This window comes from Lolium perenne, chromosome 7 (assembly GCF_019359855.2).
Source record: "Lolium perenne isolate Kyuss_39 chromosome 7, Kyuss_2.0, whole genome shotgun sequence".
In the NCBI taxonomy this organism is placed as follows: domain Eukaryota; kingdom Viridiplantae; phylum Streptophyta; class Magnoliopsida; order Poales; family Poaceae; genus Lolium; species Lolium perenne.
The window spans coordinates 245,385,509-245,412,540 of NC_067250.2; positions in this window are offsets into that span (position 1 = coordinate 245,385,509).

Here is a 27,032-nt window from a genome sequence, read left to right on the forward strand (position 1 = left end):
CCAGTTGCCTCCGGTGTTTCCTCCTCGATTTCCTCCTCCTCCTGACTGACCTCCTCCACTATTTTTCTTGTTAGGGCAGTCTTTCATCATGTGCCCCTCCTGACGACACCCGAAGCAGATGATTCTGGGTTTACGACAATCCTTTGAAGCATGTCCTTTAAACCCGCAGATGCGGCAAATTACTTGGTTAGCAGTTTGAAACGCTTGGTTCTTCCTGCTACCATAGTAGTTGCTGTTGTTGTTGTTGTTGTTGTTGTATCTTGGCTTGAAACTCAAGCTTGTATTAGGCTTGTTACTAACAAACCTCTTAGGCTCAAACTTGGCGTTTTCCCGCTTCTCCTCCTGCAATTGCTTGAAATCATATTCCAGAGTGATGGCTGCATCCACCAACTCTTGAAACTCCGTCGCTCTCATCATACGGAGCTGAACCTTGAACTGGGGACTTAACCCCCTCAGAAACCTCTTCTTCTTCTTGTCCTCGGTGTTGACTTCTTCAACCGCATACCGGGACAGTTTAGAGAATTCCCTGACATAAGTCAGGATGGCCTTGTCCTTCTGCTCGAGACTTTCAAATTCTCGACGCTTCAATTCCACGATACTTTCAGGGACATTGGATTCCCTGAACTTCCTGGCAAATTCCTCCCAGGTAAATACCTTTCCAGCCGGATAGACGGCTACAATATTGTCCCACCATGATGCGGCAGGTCCACACAGCAGATGGGTAGCATAACGAACCTTCTCTTGGTCGTTACATCCAACGGTGTTGAGCTTTCGCTCAGTATCCATCAGCCAATCTTCCCGCGTCCATTGGCTCGGGCGCGTATGCGAAAGATATCGGCTTGGTGTTTTGGAAGTCCGCTAATGTGACTCCCGGGTTCTCAGGTCTCTCCACCCTGTTTTGCTGCAACAAATCCTGAAAGAATTTGTTCTGCTGCTCCAGTGTTACACGCTGTCGCTCCTCTACCAGCTGCATGTACTGGATAAAATTTTGCTGCGTCATGGGTGGTGATGGTGGTGGAAACTGATCTCTGGCTGCACCCTCAGCCTCTTCCTTTTGTTTTGCTTCGCGCTCCATGCGCTGTGCTTCGGTCTCCTCTCCTAACGTTCCCGACATAACCCCCTAGTTCTGCAACACAAGATGATACTCATAATTACTCCATGCGCAAGTTTTCTGAGCTCAACATTGTGTACAGAACTAGTCACGCAATGGAAATCAAGAAGCAAATCCAAATCATACAAAACATATATCCTGTATATACATACTTAAGTGGTCTTATTACAATACTCAAGTCGATGTGAGTATGCAAACTCACTTATTAAAGTATATGTACAAATTTATACAAATATTACAAACTATAATACACGTGGTACTTGTGTATTATAGCCTCGCCTCCCTTGGTGGACTCTAGTCGATCTTCACTCCCGGTACATTCCAGGCTTCCATCCGGTCGAACGTGTCGTCCTCCTGATAGACCCTGGAACATAAGGTCTCCCTGTTGGCTTGTAATCCGAATCAGATGATGATCCTAAGGAGAAATCAGTGTTCACAAACTGATCATTGAGTGCATCATAGTCCACCCATCGGGTGTACTCTCCTGTAGCCCCACCATAAGGGTTACCAAAACTCATACCCGACTCAACTTGTGTCGGATATCCTCCATCCACTCCTTCATTACTAGGATAGCTCTGGTTCTGGGTTGTTGCATCATCATTCATCTCCCCATCATAATACACAGAAGTACTATGAGTTCCAGTATCCGATCCCCAACGCCAACCCCTGGAATTCTCGATAGGAGTCTCGGAACGCTGGTTGTTTCCGGATTCCTCTCCGCCCTCGTATCCCCCATAGGAACTACCCAGATAGTTCCCAGGTGTAACAGGTGTAGGTTCACGCTCAAGTGGATCAATACTGATGTAGTCACCAGCTGAATAAACTGGTGTGTGCACCACATTCTCCATAGGTTCTTTCCCCCTACTCTCCTCCTTGGGTTCTGTAAATTCCTCAAGCATCGTATCAATTGCTCCTATCAGATGATGGTTCAACTGAAAGAGTAATGATATGAAGTTGCGGCTATTATCCATATATTTTGCCGCTGCTATGGGTTTGCGTTTAGCATATTTGTAGTGGTTGAGCATGGGATCTTCTTCCTCCTGATTATGAGGAATATGGGAGAACTCGGAATCCATAAGCTCCTTCATCTTATGTTCCCGTATGTCGGTTATGGCTCTCATAACAGCTATATGGTAAGCTGTATTGGTTGTCCTAGCTTCCCCAGCTGGCATGACTACGCTCATTCCCAAAGATTCGGGAAGTCGCAGTCCTACCCTGCACTTGGCCAACACCGGACCATCATAGAACATGTATTTCTTTACTGGAATCTGGGGATCGCACCCAAATTCCAGTAACATGGCTCGTAGGATATCAGCAAGTCCTCCTTGGTATTCGCTCAGTGTGGAATCCATAACTTTCACGTTTCTTCCCGGTCGTGAACTTGCCATGTTGGCTGTAGAAATAGAAAGATTATAAGATTAGTAATAATGCATCATAATAGAGATAATAAAGAATTATCGCACTAAAAGATATGATTGTTGTATTCTCAATTTAATATACACCATATTTTTAGAGAATTCTTTATTAGTCCTATTTGACTCCTAACGTTTGGTCCCATTTACTAGGTTCCAACCTAAGGTCAAAGCTTTTGCTCTGATACCAACTGTGGTGACCCTGCATACCACTGCATGTTGTAGTATGCCAGTCGTTGATATAACATTCACGAAGTACCATTCCGCAAATATTACATCCCTCAGAGTAGTACAACAGAACATAGCAGGGTCCATAACTCATTCACTTATTATTACAACTATCATACACATGTCATCTTGGAGCTCCTCTTGGGTCCTAAGTGGAATACTCCTGGGTTCCAGGCGAACCCAACTTAACTTACAATATAAGAGTCTCATTAAGCTAAACATTTATTTCCTCGAGCAGCTAAATACTAAGAGTTCGGGCTGCTCAGTTACTACTACTATCGGATATCTCTAGGCTTGATCTCCTCCGGAAGCCTCCCCGGATCCGTAGACTATGAGATAGTCTACGCCTTCGACCCCTCCTGAGAGGTCTGGTTCCTCGTAGCCGATGATCTCGGCTCCTTCATAGTTGTTGTAGTCCTCCTCCAGATGATTCAGACAATCTAAGCATGGGATTTAAGAGTGGTATGAGTACGAGCGTACTCAACAAGTTCATTATAGATAAGAGGTGTTTAATGCACTAACTACGATATTAGACCAGAAAGTCTAATACCAATGCAAGTTTTGATAAACATTTCTTCAAGAGATTGCTTTTATTTCAAAGAGCTATGTCCGTCAGCCTTCACCGGTTTACTAGAACTTCATGGAGCTCCTTTCCGGCCGCGTTCGCAGTTCCTTATCCCGGAACAGGGAGTGACAGGTCACAGTTCTTTACACTCTACAGAGGTGTGTTGCTTTACCCATAAGAGATCTTAACCTTGGTGCCAACCGGGCAGCTTTCCCGTCCACACTTCCTTCGGTGTGAGGCCCTGTATAAGGTCTAGCCAATCATGTTCCTCCGCTACCTCGAACACCCACCCTTTGTTGCATGCCCCGACCCTGGGTCCTCGCCGGTCCCATTATTCTCGTAATTTCAGGGTGGACCCCGACCACGGCAACGATGCAGGATCGAACCAAACTCCTTCGCCGGTAGCTGCAACCCATCATAGACCACATTACCGTGGGGAATTAGAATGGGATCCCCACCCTCAAGTTGTTCCGCAAGCCGCAACCGCTACGGTATGCACAGCATAACCGTGGGGACTTAAAATGGGTTCCCCACCCTCAAGTTGCTCCGCAAGATACAACTGCTACGGTAAGCGCATCCGTTGATGAACGAGAGGTGGAAACACTTTTGACTACTCCGTCCCACTCCAGATCTTATGGTTAACACGGATATTACGGCACAAGAATCACTGGCGACATTTGTTGTTTAATCCTAGATGGATATAAACCCTTGCAATGGAACCTCCACCATATCAACACAATCCATGGTTCCATTGCCCACCACATAGTCATATTCATAGTTATGAAAATAGTGGTTTTGGTTTTTATGCAATAGTGATAAACATAGTACTTTGCAAGTAATTTGATAGAAATACTCAAATGGCATGAGCAAGTGATGAACTTGCCTGAACACTGCAAAGTTTTGCAGTTGGAAGGTGTGGACTGACCCTTGTCCTCTGGTTCTGAAAAATAGCATCATTGTCCGATAAGGGCAATGGTTAAAGAAGCAATTATGCATGATTCCAGTTTTAGGGTTTGTTCCCCCCTTCCGATGTTGTTATTATTTCATGTAAGAGGTTGATACTAAGAATAATTTTTGGGGATACTTACTTTAAAGTAAAATTCAACCTTGAAATATTGTCAAGGTGTTTTGAAATTCCAATTGCATTGATGGACTTATTTTTATTATTGAAAATAATATGTGATTTAAATCATTATTTAAATCCTTAAATAGGACTTATTCTTAATTGTCTTCAAAAATTCTCTTTGATATTTTATTTAAATAGAGAATTTTATGCTGATTCTTTTTCATATTTTTAATTTATTTTTAGGAGCTTTTAATAATTTTCTATTGAATTTCAAAGTTTCATGTTTTTATTGAATTATGAAAAGTCCTTTTTGCCCCTGGGCCCACCTGTCAGGGTGGCCCAGCGGGTTAACCCTAACCCGAGCCGCTCGTCCGGCTCGGTCGGACGCACCCGTCCCCTTCCTCTCGTGCACGCGCTAACCCTAACCCCTCTGAGCTCTGGCGACACCCGCGTCGCCGCCGCCTTCGCCGATTTTCTCCGGCCAACTCCGGCCATCGCCGGCGGTGAGATGGGTATCAATCGAACCGCCGTTCGACGGTGCTTCGATTGATCTGCGTCGATCTACTTTTCCTCGCTGCCGCCGTTCTTCCCCAACACCCCTGTGACATGGCCGCGGGCGAATCGCCGTGATCTCGTCGTTGCCGACGAGCCTGGCACCGTGGCGTGGCCGTGTGCCCCGCCGTGGTTGCGCTGGAGTTCCTGCGCCCCGACGACTGCCTGGATTGGCCATGGCCTGGCGCCGTCGTTCGCCCGATGAGTGCCGCCGTGCCGCCATGGCCGTGCTTTCCTCCGTTACTGGTAAGCTCGCACCGCCTCCCTACTGCTCTACTGCTTGTTCTTCCTCTCTCCCTTTCCTTCTAAGCTAGCTCTGGCCACTGCTTGCTGTTCCTTGTGCCTGTGCTGCTCTGTGGATGTGCTCACGGCTGCTGCCTACATGCGCCATGGCTCCTAGCTAGTGTGCTTGCTCTACAGCTATGCGTATGCTGCTTACTGTGCTGTTACTACCATGCTTCTGTGCTTCCTAGCTATTTCTGTTCCTGATAATCTATGGCTATGGCCCTCCTGTGATTGCTCATGAGCATCCAGTGATGCTCATGGCCTACTGGCTTGCTCCTATTATTTTTACTGTCACTGGGACCTATTGTGTGTGCTTAATCCTGTCCCTGGCTTGATTGTTGTAGTTAATCCTTGCATATTTGCAAGTGCCAGTGCCTCTGGGGCTAGTTCATTGTGTTCAAATTCATAATTATGCTCAATTGAGCATTACTGTTGGCTTATCAGTGTGATTCAGTGATGATTTGATATGTGCCTTGCTTGTGTATTATGATCCAGTGGTTTATCAAGCCTTTGATGTGCTTCTGGATATAATCACAAAGTCATTAATTCAGTTATCTATTTATTCAGCTATGACTTGGTTGGATTTCTTCAGTAGCTGGCTAATTTCTGATAATATGCTTGGCTATAGCCATCTGTAACCAGTGCTAGCAAGCTCAGATGATCATATGATCATGAGTTGCTTGTGAGAGATGTTGTTTCCTGTTTGTGCCTCACTGTTGCCCTCTGTGTGATGTGTGTGCATCACACAGGCTTGGCCTGATGTGTGATGGTGCTTGCTCAAGCATCAGTTGATGCTTGCAATGATCCTTTAGATCATCTGCAAGGCTCTGGTGCTTTGATTACTTGTGTAGTTCATTTATCTGTATTAGCTTGCTTTATTAAATGGATAAATGATGTGAACTGCCTTGCAGTGATGATCATATTAATTAAATTAACTAGGGCTAGTTGGATGACAACCACTGGTTGGTACCCTAGCCCTCTACTGAACCCTACTGGGTGATGATGAGGTGGCTTAAGGTTTTGGTTATGGGTTGAGGTGGCCCTGGCAGCTCTTTGATGCTGTCATGGGTAGCTCCCCCTCTCTGTGGCTTATTGAGGCTTGGTGGATACATCTCTGGGCAATCCTTGTTGGATTTCCAGTGCTCTTTGCTGTTGACAAACTATAATAGGCACAAGTGGCCTATCTGTCTGATGGTTAGCAAACCATGTAGTGCTAGGTGAGTTGGGTAGGCTAGCTGTGAATCTTTTCCTTGCTGGATGCTTTGGTTTACCTCAGTGTTAATACAGTGGGTTTGACCATTTCTTCCCTGGGATGATTTCTTCTGGCTTAATTCCCTTTTTGTCAGCATCAAATGGTTTGATCACCAAATGATGATTCACACAGGGTAACCACACCCTCTGGCTTGTGTATATGTTATGCACATGCTTATTTATGAGCAAAACAGAGTTTTGCTCAGGTTGATCTTGTTTATACCTCACTCCAGCTCCTAGATGATTTGTTGGTGTAGAGGTTTTGCTTCTGTGATGATCTTGTGGTTGGTTTACTTGCCCTGCTCCTCCTGGTGATCTTGTGGGGCTTGATTCAGTGCTGTGGTGAGTTAGCAGGTTGAACAGCAGTGGCTGTTCTTGTGTTCTTGTGTTCTTGTGTTCTTACCAGTGAAGCCTGTCGATGGATATGGTTTAGGGTTTGCTTCTGAAAAGCTTATATGTGGTGCTCCCTTGCTCTCCCTGGTCGACAGCTCTTGCTTGTCACTTTGGTGACTCACTGTGTGTGTGTGTGCTGCATGCACACAGCCCTGTGAGCAGCTGTGTGTGTGTGTAGACATGTCTTTGTGCACCTGGACCTGGAACTTGACTATGGCATGGATCAGCTCGGCCACTTTGGTCCTATCTGCTCATTTCATATTTTCATTTGATTTCTAACCTGCCAAGTGGCTATGCCACTTGGCATAACTTCTTTTTGTTGTGATTTTGTGCAGGGATCAACAATTGATCAAAATGGACATGGAGGTCATCAAATCCAAGATCAAGTGAAGATGATCTTGTAGTATTTAGACTAGGATACATCCTTGTACTTTTCTTTTTATTTTCTTTTATTTTTTCAATTTCACCAATTCTTGTAATGTGTTGTAATATTCATTTATTTCCATTATGAATATTGTAAAGACAATGTATCTTGTGTGTTAATCAATAAAGCTCAAAGTTTCCCCTAATGAGCTTTACTTTATTATAATTGTTCATATTGTTTATTATTGATTATATACTTAATGAATTTCCTCACAATTGAATTATTTAGGTTAAGTATTTAATGTTTGAATTTGAAATGCAAATTCAACATTGGTTTGAATTCAACTATGTCACTTTATAAATAATTCAATCATGCAAACTCTCCCCTCTCTTCTCCAAACCCTAAACTAGTTGAGTGAGATGCAAGTTTGTCGCACTCTCGAAACCCTAACCCTGTAAGGTGTCGAGAGAGAAACTTGTCCCCCTTCGATGCAGTTTTTATTTAAAAGCGTGAAATTTCCCCAGAATTTACTATGCAATGCACATCCCTTTCTAAAATCTACCCCTCGATCGTCTCTAAACCTGGGACATTACAGAAGCCGACCTCATCGGCTCTTTCCAGAGGACCCGCTCACACGGCATCAGGTGGAAAGGGTTCTCTGCTGAAGGCACTCTCGATGGAGTGGATCTGTCTACTCCTTCAGAAGAACGCACCAGGTCTCTACGTCAGGAGGTTAATCACATGGTAGCTCATTCGCTACACCGCCATTCTGAGAGCCTGGTGAACGCTTTGGAGCGTGTCGCGCTGCGCGTGGTCCAGGAAATCATGAAGCATCAGTACTCTCCGTCAGGACCTGCCCTAGGGACTCACCAAGGAGAGATACCGTTCCAGACCAGACCACCGCTGCCGTTCGCGCTAGCAGCACCAGAACTACCGAGTTCACCGGCATACGTCGTCTACAAGATCGGTGGCGATCCTAGTGATTACCAGTTCTTGTATGAACTGCCTAAGGAGATCCCGCACGGATACATGTGCACCTATGTGCCAGACTGCAATAACTGGGCGCGCACGAACCAGGTTGCAACAGTAGGGGTTTCTGGAGCAGCAGGAGGGATTTCTGGATCGGATCCCGAGAAGCAGGCGTGGCTAGCTAAATATGCCACTCCAACGAATCATCAAAGCTCAACTCCTGCAGCTAGCACCGTGGATCAGATCAGTGCAATCTTGAGGGACCAGTTCGGCATGGTGCCGAAAAGGAGGGCAATCAGCTATTCCAAGCCGTACCCCAACGAGTATGATTTGATCCCATTACCACCCAAATATCGGCTCCCTGAATTCTCCAAGTTTAGTGGATAGGAAGGCTCTAGTTCAGTTGAGCATGTGAGCCGATATTTGGCGCAGTTGGGCATGATCTCAGCATCAGACCCATTACGTGTGAGGTTTTTCGCGCAATCTCTCACAGGATCGGCTTTCGGGTGGTACACCTCGCTGCCACCAGATTCAATCCGGACTTGGAAGCAGATGGAAGAACAGTTCCACATGCAATATCACTCAGAGGATTCTGAGGCTGGCATTGCCGATCTAGCACAAGTACGACAGAAGCGCGGAGAAACGGTATCGGAATACATTCAGCGCTTCAGGACCGTCAGGAACCGATGCTATTCGGCTCGTATGAATGAAAAAGAAGCAGTCGATCTGGCAGTGGTGGGTCTCGCATCGCCGATCAAGGACATGGCTTCCCAAGCAGAGTACACTTCACTGGCGCATATGGTTCAGAAACTATCATTATATGAACAGCGCCTGTTGTGGGTATACTTTATGGGTATATCAACGACATGGCCTGGATCCGGCAAGCCCGGGTGGCCCACCGACGGTGATGGTGGCATGTGGCCCATCGGGCGGCCCAGTTGCTGTTGATCGTGAAGGATGAAGTCCAGCCCAGGAACGAGGAGCCGGATCTTAACCGACCTACGAAGGAGGCCGGATCCGTGGAGGCCCATAAAGTATCCGGATCCAGCACAGCCTAGAAGGAAGGCGGATCCTTGACGTACACGGCAAGATATTGTACCGTAGTTAGGTAACTTGTATTCTGGCTAGGATTCTCCATGTAAACCCTAGATCCGTGTGCCTATATAAGCCGGATCCCGGGAGCCCTAGAGGCACAACCACAACTCATTGTAACAATGCGAAAGCGCCCAGATAATTCCAGACAAGCAGCAGTAGGCCCTGTCATCGTGCAGGTGTTCCGAAGCTGGGTAAATCGCGTACCACCATCCCGTGTGCACTCCGCCCTATGGCCCCTACTTTCTTTCCCCCTCGTGAGGATCCCTCCTCCGAGGTACCGTCGAATAGGCAACGACAGTTGGCGCCCACCGTGGGGCCTGCGGCGTCTGGAGGCCGGAACCGGGAGGGTTCCGCCATGGGAAGCTACGACGACACCATCGCTGTGGGGCGCGTCCTCTACGCCGGAAATCTGCCGATCGTCCCTCCGGACGAGTGTTGGATTCCGGCTAGGACAAACCCTGTGAAGCTCTCCATCGTCCCAGTTGGCGGCATACACATCTTCATCGGGGAAACCGTCGATTCCGACGGAAACCCGCTGGTAAGTAACGCAGACGCGACCGCCGCAGAGCTGGACGCTGTCGCGAAGATCCGATCTGAGATGCAGGAGCTTCCCAAGGAAGATTCCGCCTCGGATCTGGAAGTTTCAAAGCCCACCCAATCCGCCCCTGAGCAGGAAACAACGGTGGAAGACCAATGCAGATCCGCCTGGGTCTCCCAGGTGTTAGAAAAGCAGAGGTGCCACTTCGTACACTTCTTGGCCCACACCGCCGGAACCGCCCCTCCAGAAGACGGAGCTGGTCCTGAGCAGGTAGGGGTACCGGAAAACGACACTGTTCCGGATCAGGCTGAGCCTGTCGGAGAAAGCGAAACTCCGGTTGAAAAGTCGATTTTGGGCAATCTGAGCCCAATTTCCGGAGATACCCCCTCCATGGATACTGACGAGTTCAACCGCAAGCTAGGAGTTTCCCCATAAAAAAAAACATGTGTCATATAACAATTATACTAAATATAGTAAAGAAATAAATAAATCTAAATAACCTTTAGATTCATCTAAGATTCCGATTCCCAGTAAAAAAAAATATAGAATAGAAAAATATGGGACAAAAAATAAATCCACTCGGTTTCAGACTTGGTACAACCCAAAAACACCATTCCTTTTGGTTCGCACAACCAAAAAATTATTCTGAAGGTCTACAGGAAGATAAAAAAATAAGGGATTGTATCAAGAACTATATACAAAAGAATAGGAAAAAGAGCTCGAATAGAAAACTAGAATCAGACTCAAGTTCCGAAGTAAGCCTAAGCAAGTCCTTGCAACCGTAGCAGCGCTGGGACAACCTGGATCAGAGGAGGCAACCAACCAATCCGACCCTCAGCCATCCCGCCAAGGATCTCCAATGTCACAGGAGCGACCCCGCAGGGATTCTTCCTCGGAGGAACTCCTGTCACCTGAAGAGATGGTTGCACGAGCAATTCTTAACAAACCTATAACCTCGGGCAACGCCGCAGATCCGGAGGCTCTAGAGGCCACGAGAAAGGAAATGCTGGCCACAGCCAAGAAGCTCGCCAATACCGCAGCCGCAATAAGGGATGAAAGGGCAGAAGCTGCAAGCTTGATGGACCACTTCGAAAGATAGGATCGCGAAATTGCTGACACACTCGAGCACGTCAAGAGCATGAGGCAAGAGTGGGAAGTAAAGATGACCTATGCGCAGGCGGAGGCCGATCGAATCGTTAGAGAAGCAATTCCGCCCCGCAGAATCAACTTCGCCACGCCCGCAGAGCAGCAGCCGCTGGAAACCCCAAAGGACAACATGCTAAAAGCTGCGGAGCTATTGAAAAAGAAGGACGAAGAGGTTGATATCAACTACCTCCGCAAACTTGTCGCTTCGGCAACAGCAGCAACCATAAGCGGAAGAACCCTGATGACCAGAAGAGTGGCGGATCCGAGATGGTCGCTGATGGCGTGTATTTCACACGTTCGTTGGGCAACCCCAAGAGGAAGGTATGATGCGCACAGCAGCAAGTTTTCCCTCAGAAAGAAACCAAGGTTTATCGAACCAGGAGGAGCCAAGAAGCACGTTGAAGGTTGATGGCGGCGAGATGTAGTGCGGCGCAACACCAGGGATTCCGGCGCCAACGTGGAACCTGCACAACACAAGCAAAGTACTTTGTCCCAACGAAACAGTGAGTTTGTCAATCTCACCGGCTTGCTGTAACAAAGAGTTAGCCGTATTGTGTGGAAGATGATTGTTTGCAGAAAACAGTAGAACAAGTATTGCAGTAGATTGTATTTCAGTAAGAGAATTGGACCGGGGTCCATAGTTCACGAGAGGTGTCTCTCCCATAAGATGAACAGCATGTTGGGTGAACAAATTACAGTTGGGCAATTGACAAATAAAGAGAGCATGACCATGCACATACATATCATGATGAGTATAGTGAGATTTAATTGGGCATTACGACAAAGTACATAGACCGTCATCCAACTGCATCTATGCCTAAAAAGTCCACCTTCAGGTTATCATCCGAACCCCTTCCAGTATTAAGTTGCTAACAACAGACAATTGCATTAAGTATGGCACGTAATGTAACTAGTGACTACATCCTTGAACATAGCACTAATGTTTTATCCCTAGTGGCAACAGCACAACACAACCTTAGAACTTTCACATCCGTCCCAGTGTCAATGCAGGAATGAACCCACGCTCGAGCATAAGTACTCCCTCTTGGAGTTACAAGCATCTACTTGGCCAGAGCATCTACTAGTAACGGAGAGCATGCAAGATCATAAACAACACATAGATATAACTTTGATAATCAACATAACAAGTATTCTCTATTCATCGGATCCCAACAAACGCAACATATAGAATTACAGATAGATGATCTTGATCATGTTAGGCAGCTCACAAGATCCAACAATGATAGCACAATGGGGAGAAGACAACCATCTAGCTACTGCTATGGACCCATAGTCCAGGGGTAGACTACTCACACATCACACCGGAGGCGACCATGGCGGCGTAGAGTCCTCCGGGAGATGATTCCCCTCTCCGGCAGGGTGCCGGAGGCGATCTCCTGGATCCCCCGAGATGGGATCGGCGGCGGCGGCGTCTCTGGAAGGTTTTCCGTATCGTGGCTCTCGGTCCTGGGGGTTTCGTCACGGAGACTTTTTATAGGCGGAAGGGCAGGTCAAGAGGCGGCACGGGGGCCCCACACCACAGGCCGGCGCGGCCAAGGGGGGGGCCGCGCCGCCCTATGGTGTGGCCCCTCCGTGGCCCCTCTTCGTCTCTCCTTCGGACTTCTGGAAGCTTCGTGAGAAAATAGGCCCCTGGGCTTTGATTTTGTCCAATTCCGAGAATATTTCCTTACTAGGATTTCTGAAACCAAAAACAGCAGAAAACAGCAACTGGCACTTCGGCATCTTGTTAATAGGTTAGTTCCAGAAAATGCACGAATATGACATAAAGTGTGCATAAAACATGTAGATAACATCAATAATGTGGCATGGAACATAAGAAATTATCGATATGTCGGAGACGTATCAGCATCCCCAAGCTTAGTTCTGCTCGTCCCGAGCAGGTAAAACGATAACACAGATAATTTCTGGAGTGACATGCCATCATAATCTTGATCATACTATTTGTAAAGCATATGTAGTGAATGCAGCGATCAAAACAATATATATGACATGAGTAAACAAGTGAATCATATAGCAAAGACTTTTCATGAATAGCACTTCAAGACAAGCATCAATAAGTCTTGCATAAGAGTTAACTCATAAAGCAATAATTCAAAGTAAAGGCATTGAAGCAACACAAAAGAAGATTAAGTTTCAGCTGTTGCTTTCAACTTATAACATGTATATCTCATGGATATTGTCAACATAGAGTAATATAATAAGTGCAATAAGCAAGTATGTAGGAATCAATGCACAGTTCACACAAGTGTTTGTTTCTTGAGGTGGAGAGAAATAGGTGAACTGACTCAACATTGAAAGTAAAAGAATGGTCCTCCATAGAGGAAAAGCATCGATTGCTATATTTGTGCTAGAGCTTTGATTTTGAAAACATGAAACAATTTTGTCAACGGTAGTAATAAAGCATATGCATCATGTAAATTATATCTTATAAGTTGCAAGCCTCATGCATAATGTACTAATAGTGCCCGCACCTTGTCCTAATTAGCTTGGACTACCGGATCATCACATGCATTGTTTTTACCAAGTGTCACAAAGGGGTACCTCTATGCCGCCTATACAAAGGTCTAAGGAGAAAGCTCGCATTGGATTTCTCGCTATTGATTATTCTTCAACTTAGACATCCATACCGGGACAACATAGACAACAGATAATGGACTCCTCTTTTATGCATAAGCATGTAACAACAATTAATAATTTTCTCATTTGAGATTTGAGGATTGTTGTCCAAAACTGAAACTTCCACCATGGAGCATGGCTTTAGTTAGCGGCCCAATGTTCTTCTCTAACATATGCATGCTTAACCATATGGTGGTAGATCTCTCTTGCTTCAGACAAGACGGACATGCATAGCAACTCACATGAAATTCAACAACGAATAGTTGATGGCGTCCCCAGTGAACATGGTTATCGCACAACAAGCAACTTAATAAGAGATAAAGTGCATAATTACATATTCAATACCACAATAGTTTTTAAGCTATTTGTCCCATGAGCTATATATTGCAAAGGTGAATGATGGAATTTTAAAGGTAGCACTCAAGCAATTTACTTTGGAATGGCGGAAAATACCATGTAGCATAGGTAGGTATGGTGGACACAAATGGCATAGTGGTTGGCTCAAGTATTTTGGATGCATGAGAAGTATTCCCTCTCGATACAAGGTTTAGGCTAGCAAGGCTTATTTGAAACAAACACAAGGATGAACCGGTGCAGCAAAACTCACATAAAAGACATATTGAAAACATTATAAGACTCTACACCGTCTTCCTTGTTGTTCAAACTCAATACTAGAAATTATCTAGACCTTAGAGAAACCAAATATGCAAACCAAATTTTAGCATGCTCTATGTATTTCTTCATTAATGGGTGCAAAGCATATGATGCAAGAGCTTAATCATGAGCACAACAATTGCCAAGTATCACATTACCCAAGACATTTATAGCAATTACTACATGTATCATTTTCCAATTCCAACCATATAACAATTTAACGAAGGAGAAACTTCGCCATGAATACTATGAGTAGAAACCAAGGACATACTTGTCCATATGCTACAGCGGAGCGTGTCTCTCTCCCATAAAGTGAATGCTAGGATCCATTTTATTCAAACAAAACAAAAAACAAAAACAAACCGACGCTCCAAGAAAAAGCACATAAGATGTGATGGAATAAAAATATAGTTTCAGGGGAGGAACCTGATAATGTTGTCGATGAAGAAGGGGATGCCTTGGGCATCCCCAAGCTTAGACGCTTGAGTCTTCTTGATATATGCAGGGGTGAACCACCGGGTGCATCCCCAAGCTTAGAGCTTTCACTCTCCTTGATCATGTTGCATCATACTCCTCTCTTGACCCTTGAAAACTTCCTCCACACCAAACTCGAAACAACTCATTAGAGGGTTAGTGCACAATATAAATTGACATATTCAGAGGTGACACAATCATTCTTAACACTTCTGGACATTGCATAATGCTACTGGACATTAGTGGATCAAAGAAATTCATCCAACATAGCGAAAGAGGCAATGCGAAATAAAAGGCAGAATCTGTCAAAACAGAACAGTTCGTATTGACGAATTTTAAAATGGCACCAGACTTGCTCAAATGAAAATGCTCAAATTGAATGAAAGTTGCGTACATATCTGAGGATCACACACGTAAATTGGCATAATTTTCTGAGCTACCTACAGGGAGGTGGACCCAGATTCGTGACAGCAAAGAAATCTGGAACTGTGCAGTAATCCAAATCTAGTACTTACTTTTCTATCAACGGCTTAACTTGGCACAACAAAACACAAAACTAAGATAAGGAGAGGTTGCTACAGTAGTAAACAACTTCCAAGACACAAAATAAAAACAAAGTACTGTAGGTAAAAACATGGGTTATCTCCCAAGAAGTTCTTTCTTTATAGCCATTAAGATGGGCTCAGCAGTTTTGATGATGCACTCGCAAAAAATAGTATTTGAAGCAAAAGAGAGCTTCAAGAGGCAAATTCAAAACACATTTAAGTCTAACATGCTTCCTATGAAGAGGAATCTTGTAAATAAACAAGTTCAAGAAGCATAATGCAACAAGCGTAGAAAGATAAAACGAGTGTAGCTTCAAAAATTTCAGCACATAGAGAGGTGTTTTAGTAACATGAAAATTTCTACAACCATATTTTCCTCTCTCATAATAACTTTCAGTAGCATCATGATAAACCTCAACAATATAACTATCACATAAAGCATTCCTATCATGAGTCTCATGCATAAAATTATTACTCTCCACATAAGCATAATCAATTTTATTAGTTGTAGTGGGAGCAAATTCAAAAAAGTGGCTATCATCATATATAGGAGGCATATTGTAATCATAAAAGAAAATTTTCTCCTCAATGCTTGGGGGAGTAAAAAGATCATGCTCATCAAAGCCAGCTTCCCCAAGCTTAGAATTTTCCATAGCATTAGCAACAATGGTGTTCAAAGCATTCATAGTAATAACATTCCCATTAGCATGCATATAAAGTTCCATGGGGTTTTTAATTCTCTCTTCAAACACATCATGTCCTAATTCAAGATAAAGTTCATAAAGATCTCTCATATTTTTGTTGTTTTCCATTATGCTTAACTAGTGAAATAAAAACATGCATGATATTAAGTAAAGTAAAACAAGTAACTAATTTTTTTTTGTGTTTTTGATATAGCAAACAAGATAGCAAATAAAGTAAAACTAGCAACTATTTTTTTTGTATTTTGATTTAGTGCAGCAATCAAAGTAGTAAATAAAACTAAGCAAGACAAAAACAAAGTAAAGAGATTGAGAAGTGGAGACTCCCCTTGCAGCGTGTCTTGATCTCCCCGGCAACGGCGCCAGAAAAAGAGCTTGATGGCGTGTATTTCACACGTTCGTTGGGCAACCCCAAGAGGAAGGTATGATGCGCACAGCAGCAAGTTTTCCCTCAGAAAGAAACCAAGGTTTATCGAACCAGGAGGAGCCAAGAAGCACGTTGAAGGTTGATGGCGGCGAGATGTAGTGCGGCGCAACACCAGGGATTCCGGCGCCAACGTGGAACCTGCACAACACAAGCAAAGTACTTTGCCCCAACGAAACAGTGAGGTTGTCAATCTCACCGGCTTGCTGTAACAAAGAGTTAACCGTATTGTGTGGAAGATGATTGTTTGCAGAAAACAGTAGAACAAGTATTGCAGTAGATTGTATTTCAGTAAGAGAATTGGACCGGGGTCCATAGTTCACTAGAGGTGTCTCTCCCATAAGACGAACAGCATGTTGGGTGAACAAATTACAGTTGGGCAATTGACAAATAAAGAGAGCATGACCATGCACATACATATCATGATGAGTATAGTGAGATTTAATTGGGCATTACGACAAAGTACATAGACCGTCATCCAACTGCATCTATGCCTAAAAAGTCCACCTTCAGGTTATCATCCGAACCCCTTCCAGTATTAAGTTGCTAACAACAGACAATTGCATTAAGTATGGCGCGTAATGTAACTAGTGACTACATCCTTGAACATAGCACTAATGTTTTATCCCTAGTGGCAACAGCACAACACAACCTTAGAACTTTCTGTCACTGTCCCAGGTGTCAATGCAGGCATGAACCCACTATCGAGCATAAGTACTCCCTCTTGGAGTTACAAGCATCTACTTGGCCAGAGCATCTACTAGTAACGGAGAGCATGCAAGATCATAAACAACACATAGATATAACTTTGATAATCAACATAACAAGTATTCTCTATTCATCGGATCCCAACAAACGCAACATATAGAATTACAGATAGATGATCTTGATCATGTTAGGCAGCTCACAAGATCCAACAATGATAGCACAATGGGGAGAAGACAACCATCTAGCTACTGCTATGGACCCATAGTCCAGGGGTAGACTACTCACACATCACACCGGAGGCGACCATGGCGGTGTAGAGTCCTCCGGGAGATGATTCCCCTCTCCGGCAGGGTGCCGGAGGCGATCTCCTGGATCCCCCGAGATGGGATCGGCGGCGGCGGCGTCTCTGGAAGGTTTTCCGTATCGTGGCTCTCGGTACTGGGGGTTTCGTCACGGAGACTTTTTATAGGCGGAAGGGCAGGTCAAGAGGCGGCACGGGGGCCCCACACCACAGGCCGGCGCGGCCAAGGGGGGGGGCCGCGCCGCCCTATGGTGTGGCCCCTCCGTGGCCCCTCTTCGTCTCTCCTTCGGACTTCTGGAAGCTTCGTGAGAAAATAGGCCCCTGGGCTTTGATTTCGTCCAATTCCGAGAATATTTCCTTACTAGGATTTCTGAAACCAAAAACAGCAGAAAACAGCAACTGGCACTTCGGCATCTTGTTAATAGGTTAGTTCCAGAAAATGCACGAATATGACATAAAGTGTGCATAAAACATGTAGATAACATCAATAATGTGGCATGGAACATAAGAAATTATCGATATGTCGAAGACGTATCAGTCGCCATGGCGTTTCAACGCGGAGGTTCAGGAGGCGGAAGAGGACGCGGCCGTGGAGGCGGAGCCGGCAGGGGTCAGCAGCATGCCACTGAGGTCACAGCTGGCGGATCCCGCGCCCCGCAAACCTACGAGGAGTACAGAGAGATGCCCTGCCTGGCCCACCTGGATCCGGTTACAGGGAAGTCCACTCACACCAACCGCAACTGCAAGTGGGTCAATGATCTGAAGAACGACCCGGAGGCAGGATACAAGCGAGCCCGGAAGCACCGCCCACGCGGCAAGGGAGGCAAGGGCAAGAACAAGGACAAAGAGGAAGATAGTTCCGAGGCGATGGATGAGGATGATAACTCGCCGGATCCCTAGGCAGGGTCCGCAGGTAAATCCAACCCATTCGAGAAAAGGAGCGTGGGGGCTTACCACACTTTCCTCGGAACCCCAACAGTCCGCGCTGCCAAGTCAGCTACCCGGATCCTGAACGCCACAGTTCCGGCTGTGCCGCAGTATGTCAGGTGGTCGGAAGTCCCGTGCACATTTGATAGGAAGGATCACCCTGCCATTGTGCCAAAAGAATGCTACGCCTTGGTTGTAAGTCCCCGCATAGACGGGTATGACTTCTCCAAGTGCCTCATGGATGGTGGAGCCAGCTTGAACATCATGTACCTGGAGACTCTAGAACGGATGAACCTCACCAAGGAACAGCTCAAACACAGCACAACTGAGTTTCATGGCGTAGTTCCGGGTAAGAAGGCGAATTCTCTCAGCAGCATCACACTTCCCGTGGCCTTCGGCGATGTTCACAATTTCCGCGAAGAGAAGATCACGTTTGAAGTTGTGCCCTTCAAGAGCTCCTACCACGTCATCTTCGGCAGGCCCACCTACCACAAGTTCCACGCGAGAGCGTGCTACATCTACAACAAGCTCAAAATTCCGGGTCCTAAGGGTATGATTACCGTATCCGGAGACTACAAAAAGGCTCATGAGTGCGAGTTAGGCGAAGCCGCCTTCGCAGAGTCTGTGATATCTGGAGAAGAGCTGAAAGACTACAGAGCCGCGGTGGATCCGACTGAGATGCAGACCACCAAGAAGCAGATCTTCGAGCACAAAAACTCCTTCAAGGCCGCGATAGAAACCAAGAAGCACGACCTCATCATAGGCGACCCTTCCAAGCAGGTTTCAGTCGGAGCCAACATGGACCCCAAATAGGAAGACGCGCTCGTCGAGTTCCTCCGCGCTAACATGGATATCTTTGCATGGCAACCTTCTGACATGTCCGGAGTACCTAGGGAACTCGCCGAGCACTACCTCAACATAAATCCGGGGGCTAAACCGGTGAAGCAAGCTATGCGACGCTTTGGAGATAAGAAGCGCCGCGCCATAGGAATGGAACTAGCTAAGTTACTAGAGGCAGGTTTTGTAATAGAAGTTATCCACACCGATTGGGTCGCAAATCCCGTCCTTGTACCCAAAAAGAACACTGAAATACTACGAATGTGCATCGACTACTCCGGCTTGAACAAGCATTGCCCGAAGGACCTTTTGGTCGCTGTTGACAAGTTCAGCAAATGGATCGAGGCTAAGCCAGTGAGAAAAGCCGACGGTGCTACGGCACTAAAATTTGTCTGCAGCCTCGTGATGAGATTCGGCATCCCACACAGCATAATCACAGATAATGGCACAAACTTCGCTCAAGGAGAGTTGAGGGATTATTGTGAGACAGTAGGGATTCGGCTGGACCTTGCATCTGTGGCTCACCCACAATCCAATGGTCAAGTTGAAAGGGCTAACGGCCTAATATTATCAGGAATTAAGCCACGCCTTGAAGAACCGCTGCGACGAGCAGCTGGAGCTTGGGTTGACGAGTTGGAAGCTGTCTTGTGGAGTTTGCGAACTACCCCTAACAGGTCAACAGGGTTTACCCCATTTTTCCTGGTATATGGATCCGAAGCCGTGCTTCCCTCCGACATCATTCACGATTCACCGCGAGTTTCTGCCTACAATAAAGAAACAGCTGACGAGGCCAGACAGCTATCTGTGGACCTGATCAAGGAAGCTCGGAACTTAGCTGACCAGCGCTCCGCCATCTACCAGCAGAAGCTCCGACGCTATCACAGTCGTCGAGTTCGGAATAGCTCCTTCATGGCAGGAGACCTGGTCCTCCGCCTTCGACAGGTGAAAGACCATAAGCTGCAATCTCCATGGGAAGGACCCTTCGTCGTTAGCAAAGTGCTTCATAACGGGTCGTACTACCTTGTTGATTTCCGCGAGCTGAAGGATAGACCTGCTAATTGGCACCGGAAACGCAAGCTTGAGGATCCGGATGACATCTACGACGAGACAGATCGCCCTTGGAATATCGCACAGCTACGTCCTTTCTACACTTAGCATATTTTTTCCGAGTTACAAACTCTGTAATAGTTATACATGATCAATGAAATAAAGCTTATGGTTCACTCTTTGAGTCTTTTACCTCCTTTACTTGTTCATTTTAGATCGTGTATGTTTTTCCGACTAAAACCGCAGAGCTGGATGTTTCCGCCTAGGCGTGTATGAAAGTTGTGATTTTCAAAATCGTCCTTTAAGACGTAAGCCTAAGTTTTCTGGTGGAAATTTTTTTTGTTGCGAACTCGTGGATTCCTGGTAGCGACTTCCGGCACCTAGGCTGGGGGCTTATTTCCGCGGTTATGGACGGACGCCATTGGGTTTCGTCGCCGCAGGCGAGTGTTTCCGGCCAAAGGTTTTCCGGCTCGTGGAAGGTCAAACGAGCAAGCCGGAAAATTAACAAACCAGCACTTGCTTTTAACAAACGAAACATGCAAATAATTCTAATGGATAGCAGGATAAGTTTTCCGGATTGGGCGGGTCTGTTTTCCGCTTCGCGATCCTCCAAAAGCTCAGCTTCGAGAGGTTCGTCAGCAGGAAGAACCACCTTCTCATAAAATTCATCATGGCGGATCCTCCGAGCAATGCGTGTATCATAGCCGCTAACCGCGTCAAGCAGCGCATTGACATCACATTCCAGAGGAACGCCAGAAGTCACCCGGTCCAGGTTTAAACTCGGATTATGCGCTAAGCACATAGCCAAGGACATGGCAGCTGCACCCCGTGCTGAAGAGGATTGCAGGTCCACAACCAGCTCCGGAAGCAAATCCATCCTCTTGATGAGCTTGCGCACATCGCAGGTTCGGCTCTTCTTGATGTTGAGGTTGTGACAGATTTTCCTGGAGGCGGAGATGAGATCCTTGCAGTCTTCTCCGGCCAGCTGAAGCAGGTCATCGCGCGGGAACTGGCTCCGACGTTCCTCGTCATATCCGAGTGGATCTGGAAGATGCAAATTTTGTTAAATACAACAAGTTACACATATGCTGTCGTATAAGTTTCGAGGACGTACCCATGACGTCGGAGTTGAGCAGGTCCCAGCAGCTTTCTGCTGTTTTTATGTACTTGCGAAGACCTCCAATTTCTTTTTGCTGCTTCTGGATGGTGTCGCTGTCAGTTTGTCTTTTCAGCTCAAACTCACCAGTTTTCCGAGCAAGCTCCGAGTTCTTCTCAGAAATTTTCTGTTCTGCCTCTGCGAGTTTTGCTTCAAGATTCTTCTGTGAAGCACGTAGAGTTTCCAACTCGGAGGAAGCTACAGCGAGAGAAGAGGAGGCACCTGCTCACAGTTATATAAAGCATCAAGGTCGGAAAATGCTGAACATAACCCACAGCCGTCAGATAATCGGAAACCAACCTTGAGCTTCTGAAAGTTGTTTCTTCAGATCAGCATTCTCCGCCTGAAAGTGCTGGATTTTCTCCGCCTGGCTGATGGTCACACGACGCTGCAGCGCAATGTTTTTGTGCAACTCGTAATGCAGGGCTTTTTGTTCCTGCAAACACAGTCAGAAACGGAGTGAGTTCCGCCATCATGGTTTAAGTCTTTCTAAAGCATTGTCGCTGGAAATTTTTTCCGCCATCATGCTTGGGGGCTACCACGACATTTAAAACTTTCCTTTCAGATTGAGTTCTCTAAAAGTATTCAGACGCTAACTGATAAAGTTTCCGCCTAAATACTTGGGGGCTACTGGGGAGTTACCTTTTGCTTGCAAATAAGCTTGTCGAAGAATTCGCCAATGTTTTTCTTGGCGTCCTGGATCGCCGACGTTTCAACGTCCGGTTTGCCCCAGGCATTGTTCAGCATAGCATTGAGCAAATCTTGCTCCAGCTCCCACTTCTCTGCCTCCGTTAGTTTGTTAAAAAACTTCGTGGCATAGGCTTTCGGGGTGGAAGTAAGATCAGCCGGATCTCCAAAGTTTTTGGGGAAAACGACCATATCACCTGTGGTGGCTTCAGCTTTGCCAGAGGAATTAACTTCTGCCTCCCCCTGGTTTCGTCCTTCAGTTTCGTCGTTGATGGGACCCTTGCCGCCGGAACCATCTCCGCTCACTCTGTCGCTGCTAACCGGAATTACTTCCGGTGGAGTGGGTGCGGCAGGAGTTGGAGACTGGTCCGCGGGAGGAGGAGAAGGCTGCAGGGGGGCTTGTGGAGCGCTCGGCGGAGCTGGCGTCAAAGGACCAACGGCGGGAGATTTCTTCTGCATATACTTAGTGATATGCTCCTGAACATTGGTCCGCGCGGTGGTAGGGTTCGGATTCCTGTGAGCAAGTAAAAGAAAAGTATATATAACACAGCTTACCAAGATAAACAACGCATGTTACTCGGAAGCTTACACTGCGCCCGGAATGTTGGGACGTGAGGGCTTCCCTGCTGTCGAAAGCATCTTCAGGCGCTGGCGCTCCGCCTTCCTAGAGTCAAGCGGAGGTGGTTTGGTCACCCTGGGTTTCTTGGCGGAAGCCTCGCCGCTGCCTCCGGCGTCGGAGCCAGAGACTTTGGCGCGGGAACGCTTTGTAGGTCGAGGAGCAGCTTTTCGGGGCACTCGTTCTTCTTCCTCCTCAGGGTCTTCCGGATCCTCTTCCATCGAGTCACCGCTCACGGGAACTCAGAGTATGGCGCGTAGGTTTTCCTCCGCCAGAGAGTCAAGCTGCGAAAAGGGTGAGCAGAACAAGTTAAACACTTAGAAAATTGTGAGAGGATAAAGGAATGCGAAGGATTAAGTGCTTACCGGAGGACATTTGTCGTGTGTGCTAATATCCTTAATCAATTCCGGGACCTGTTGGCCCCTAGGAATTTTCACCAACGTCTTGAACCTTCTCTTGAGGGAGTCGGCCGGAAGATCGTGGCGAGTGACTCGGAGGAGATCGTCCGCCCCAGTGTAAGCGCACATCAGGCGTGCGTTGTAGCGCAGGGGCTGGATCCTCCGGGAAAACCAGCTGAGGGTGAGCTGGGCCCCGGTTAGTCCATCATGAACTAACCAGGAAATCCTCCGCGCAGCCTTCTCCAGTATGGGTGTTTGGGCAAGCGTGGGATGAAGCTCCAGCTCGCCAATTCTTCCGGAGGCGTGTTGCTGAAGGGCGGGAGTCCATCGTGGATGTTCGGAACTGACGCGTTCTTCACATAAAACCATCCGGCGTTCCAGTACCAGACGGATTCGTGGGAGTCATGAGGAGGATACATCCGACCAGAGCGGAGCATGAACGTCATACTTCCGCAGTTTAGCATGGCCTTGTCCTTCGTCTCTTTCTTCACTCGGAAAAAGAATTGCCATAGTTTGATGTCGGGTCGGATTCCGAGATGCCCCTCGCAAAGAGTTGCAAAGTTCGAGAGCAGGAGGTAGGAGTTGGGGCAGATGTTGTGGGGCTGGAGCCCGTACGTGTCGAGGACGGAGAGGAAGAACTCCAAGCAAGGGAGTGATAATCCGCGCTCGGCCCACGCCTTTGTCATAACGCGTTCATCCGCGTCGGGTTTGGGGACGTCGGAGTCGCGCGTGAAACTCCAATGCTCGGAAATCATGCCTTCGTTTTGAAGCTCCCGGAGCTCCGCGTCAGTTGTCTCGCAGGGCCACCATTGACCCCGCACCCCTTCACGGCTCCGGGCCTTGGAAGCTTTCTTGTTTTCCACTTCTTGTACCTTGGCTGCCATTCTAGCTTGGCCTTGTAGCTCCTCTTCGAGCTCTTGGGCTGTTGGGATCCGTCCTAGTAAAGTACTGGAAGAGGCGGAGAACGGTTGAGCAAGCCTAACATCGGAAACATATGGTGGTAGATACGCAATGGGGTCCGGGCAAATTGGTTCCACGGCACTGGGATCCGGGCTACTCGGAGAACTACCAGTGCAGTGAGGAGAACCGTGAGGCATGCTTCCGGCTGCACCCATGCGAGCTAAGTTGAGTATCCGGATCTACACTAAGTTTATCTTCTACGAGGCCGGTGCACGTACCGTTAATGGCGCGGTGGCTTGACGGAGCTCCGGTGGAGTCGAGGTCGCCGGACTTGCAGGGAATCGCTTCGCGTGACCACAAATCGGCGGCGGGAAGGATTTCCCGTTCAACCGAGGGAATCTTGGCGCGAGGAGAGTGTGGGGACCCCGGACTAGCTGTCCGAAATTCCCTGTTATGTATATAGTTCACGATCCCATGATCAGTGCGCCGTGAACACATAACCGAACTGATATCAAATTACACCATCCATTACAAAGCGGAATAAGAAAATTACAACATGGTCACATGACCGATACTTACATAATAGCCTCGAAGGGCCTAACTACACATCAGAGTAGCATCATCACTTCAGCAGCGCAGTACCCAAGTCATCTGCCATAACCCTACAGGCAACTGACTGGGAAGACGTTCCTAGCTCGCATAGACGTCGTCAACTCCTTCTTCATCCATCGTGTTCCTCCAAGTCTGGCCAAGTAAATAGCCAGGGACAAAGCCGTGAGTACATTTGGAATTGTACTCGCAAACCATCAAGAAGGTACTTTGCAAGAGTGCAAGATAACAAATGCTAATCTAAGATGACAAGAGGGAAGAGCTAATTTCTCCAGTGGAAATAGCATGAAGAAGAGAAGTAGTTTCTCTTGTGGATATAGCATATGAAAGAGTAATAGTTTCTCTTGTGGATGTAGCATCCCAACATCACAGTTGAAGGGGACACTAAGAAGATCATATGACATCTCTATATCTTTGTTGAAGAAGATACTTCAAAAGAGTTCCTATGACATCTCTATATCTTTGTTGAAGAAGATAATCTAAAAGATATCCTATGACATCTCTATATCTTTGTTGAAGAAGTTACTTCAAAAGAGTTCCACAACATAAAACACTAGGATGGGGTAACCCAATTTTATTTATCCTTCCCGACCATCTCCATATGGTCGACACATCCTTTCCCGTACCCTTCCGGTACTTCAAAACAAGTTCTTTCCTTTCCTTTGTCAAACAATTTTGTAAAACAAAACTCATCAGGCTAAGCAACAGCCATTCCAACCGTCCATGACCGCGGACACGGCTATTCGAATAGATTTGACTCTACAGAGTTTGCACACTTTCCCCACAAGATCCGCGAGTTCATCATGTGGGCATCATCCCCGCATATCAACTATGCCATGACAAAAACTTGGACATAGCCTTTCACCTATTCGTCTTAGCACGGGATCCTACCCTATGGAGTATGTACCTCCCCGGCACCGTGGCAGCTCACCTCACTTTGAGCGTGGCTCCACCGCCAAGCCAGGAGACCCATAGTGTCTTCCGGACGGGTCAGCCCCGAAGGCCTCCCGTTATACTATTGTCTCCACCAACGACAATCCGGATTCAGGGGTAACCTTACCCTTATATAGTTGTGCGGTGTCCCATGTTAAGAAGAACAAACTACGAGCTAAGCCCCGTCCCACTCCAGGGTAATGTGGTTGCGCGGGTTAATTGTCACGGGTGAATACTTAGGCGCCAAAGTTTTCGAAAACAAGATTTTCTTTCCAACCATCTTTGCCAAGATCCTTTCCTTTCATAAACACACACTTGGGTAAGTCCAACTCACCCAAGGTTTTCATAAAACATTTACAACAAGGTAAGCCTTGAGGGGTTCCCAACCTAAAGTTTCATGAGTTGAACTACTATTGCACTACGGCCGAGATGAGAGTCATCTCGCCATAGATGGTGTGAAAAGGAGTAATGGAGTGGATCATACTTGCTTAAGGTAAGCATGTACTATGACCACACAAGGAGGATTATACTTTCAGATTTGTGGTGCTAAATATACAACTTAGATAGTGGATTATCACTATCCAACATACTCTCCAATGGGTACACGGCATACTCCTCTCAAGTTGAGAATACACCAAGATCATGACATTGATACCTCTATACTACAAAAGTGGTGGGTGTAGTGTAAGTCATTATCTTGAGATGGAACATGCTCAAGTCGAGCATACAAGATAACCAAGAGGAATAGCACGGCCATGATACCATGCATCCCATAATCACAAAGACAATAGTGGAGTATCACCACTAGGGAGTACTCCACTAGCAACCATACATATATGACAATAATAAGGAGAACAACACACATAGAACCAAGGTGCTTTGGACATCAACAAATGACATCCAACTAGACACCAAATCAGAGGTCAAAAGATGCCTTGCCTTGGCTTATTTGTCCCTGTACTTCTTCGACTCCATCAATATAAGAATTCCAACAATATAAATAATCTTCTCATCCGATTCCACTTCTTCTTCTTCTCCGGAATTGTTCGCATCTATCGCCGGAAAATATAAAAGGAACACAATCAATCACATTGCATCAACAAGACAACATTCAACAATCAACAACTAACCATGCAGCCAAGGTATAACATACTAAAGACCTATAGACACCACAAAACAATTTTTAAGAGTTTTAATTTAGAAAACCCCATTTAATTACCTAGTAAAGGTATGAGTGCATCACAACTTAGCAATTGCCTCTATCGGTTATCACCATGGTATAAACCAAATATCCCCTGGTAGATAACATCATAAAGATGACAAGTGCATTAGTTTGGCAACAAAAACATTCACATTATAATTTGAAACATTTTTGGAAAAGCGGGCAATCATTCTCCCTATTTTAAGAAGCTTACATAACACTACACAAGAATAGGAGCAAATGATATGCCCCACCATTTGAAGACTTAAGCAAAACAAAAGAGCTAAATTTAAATTGCAGAG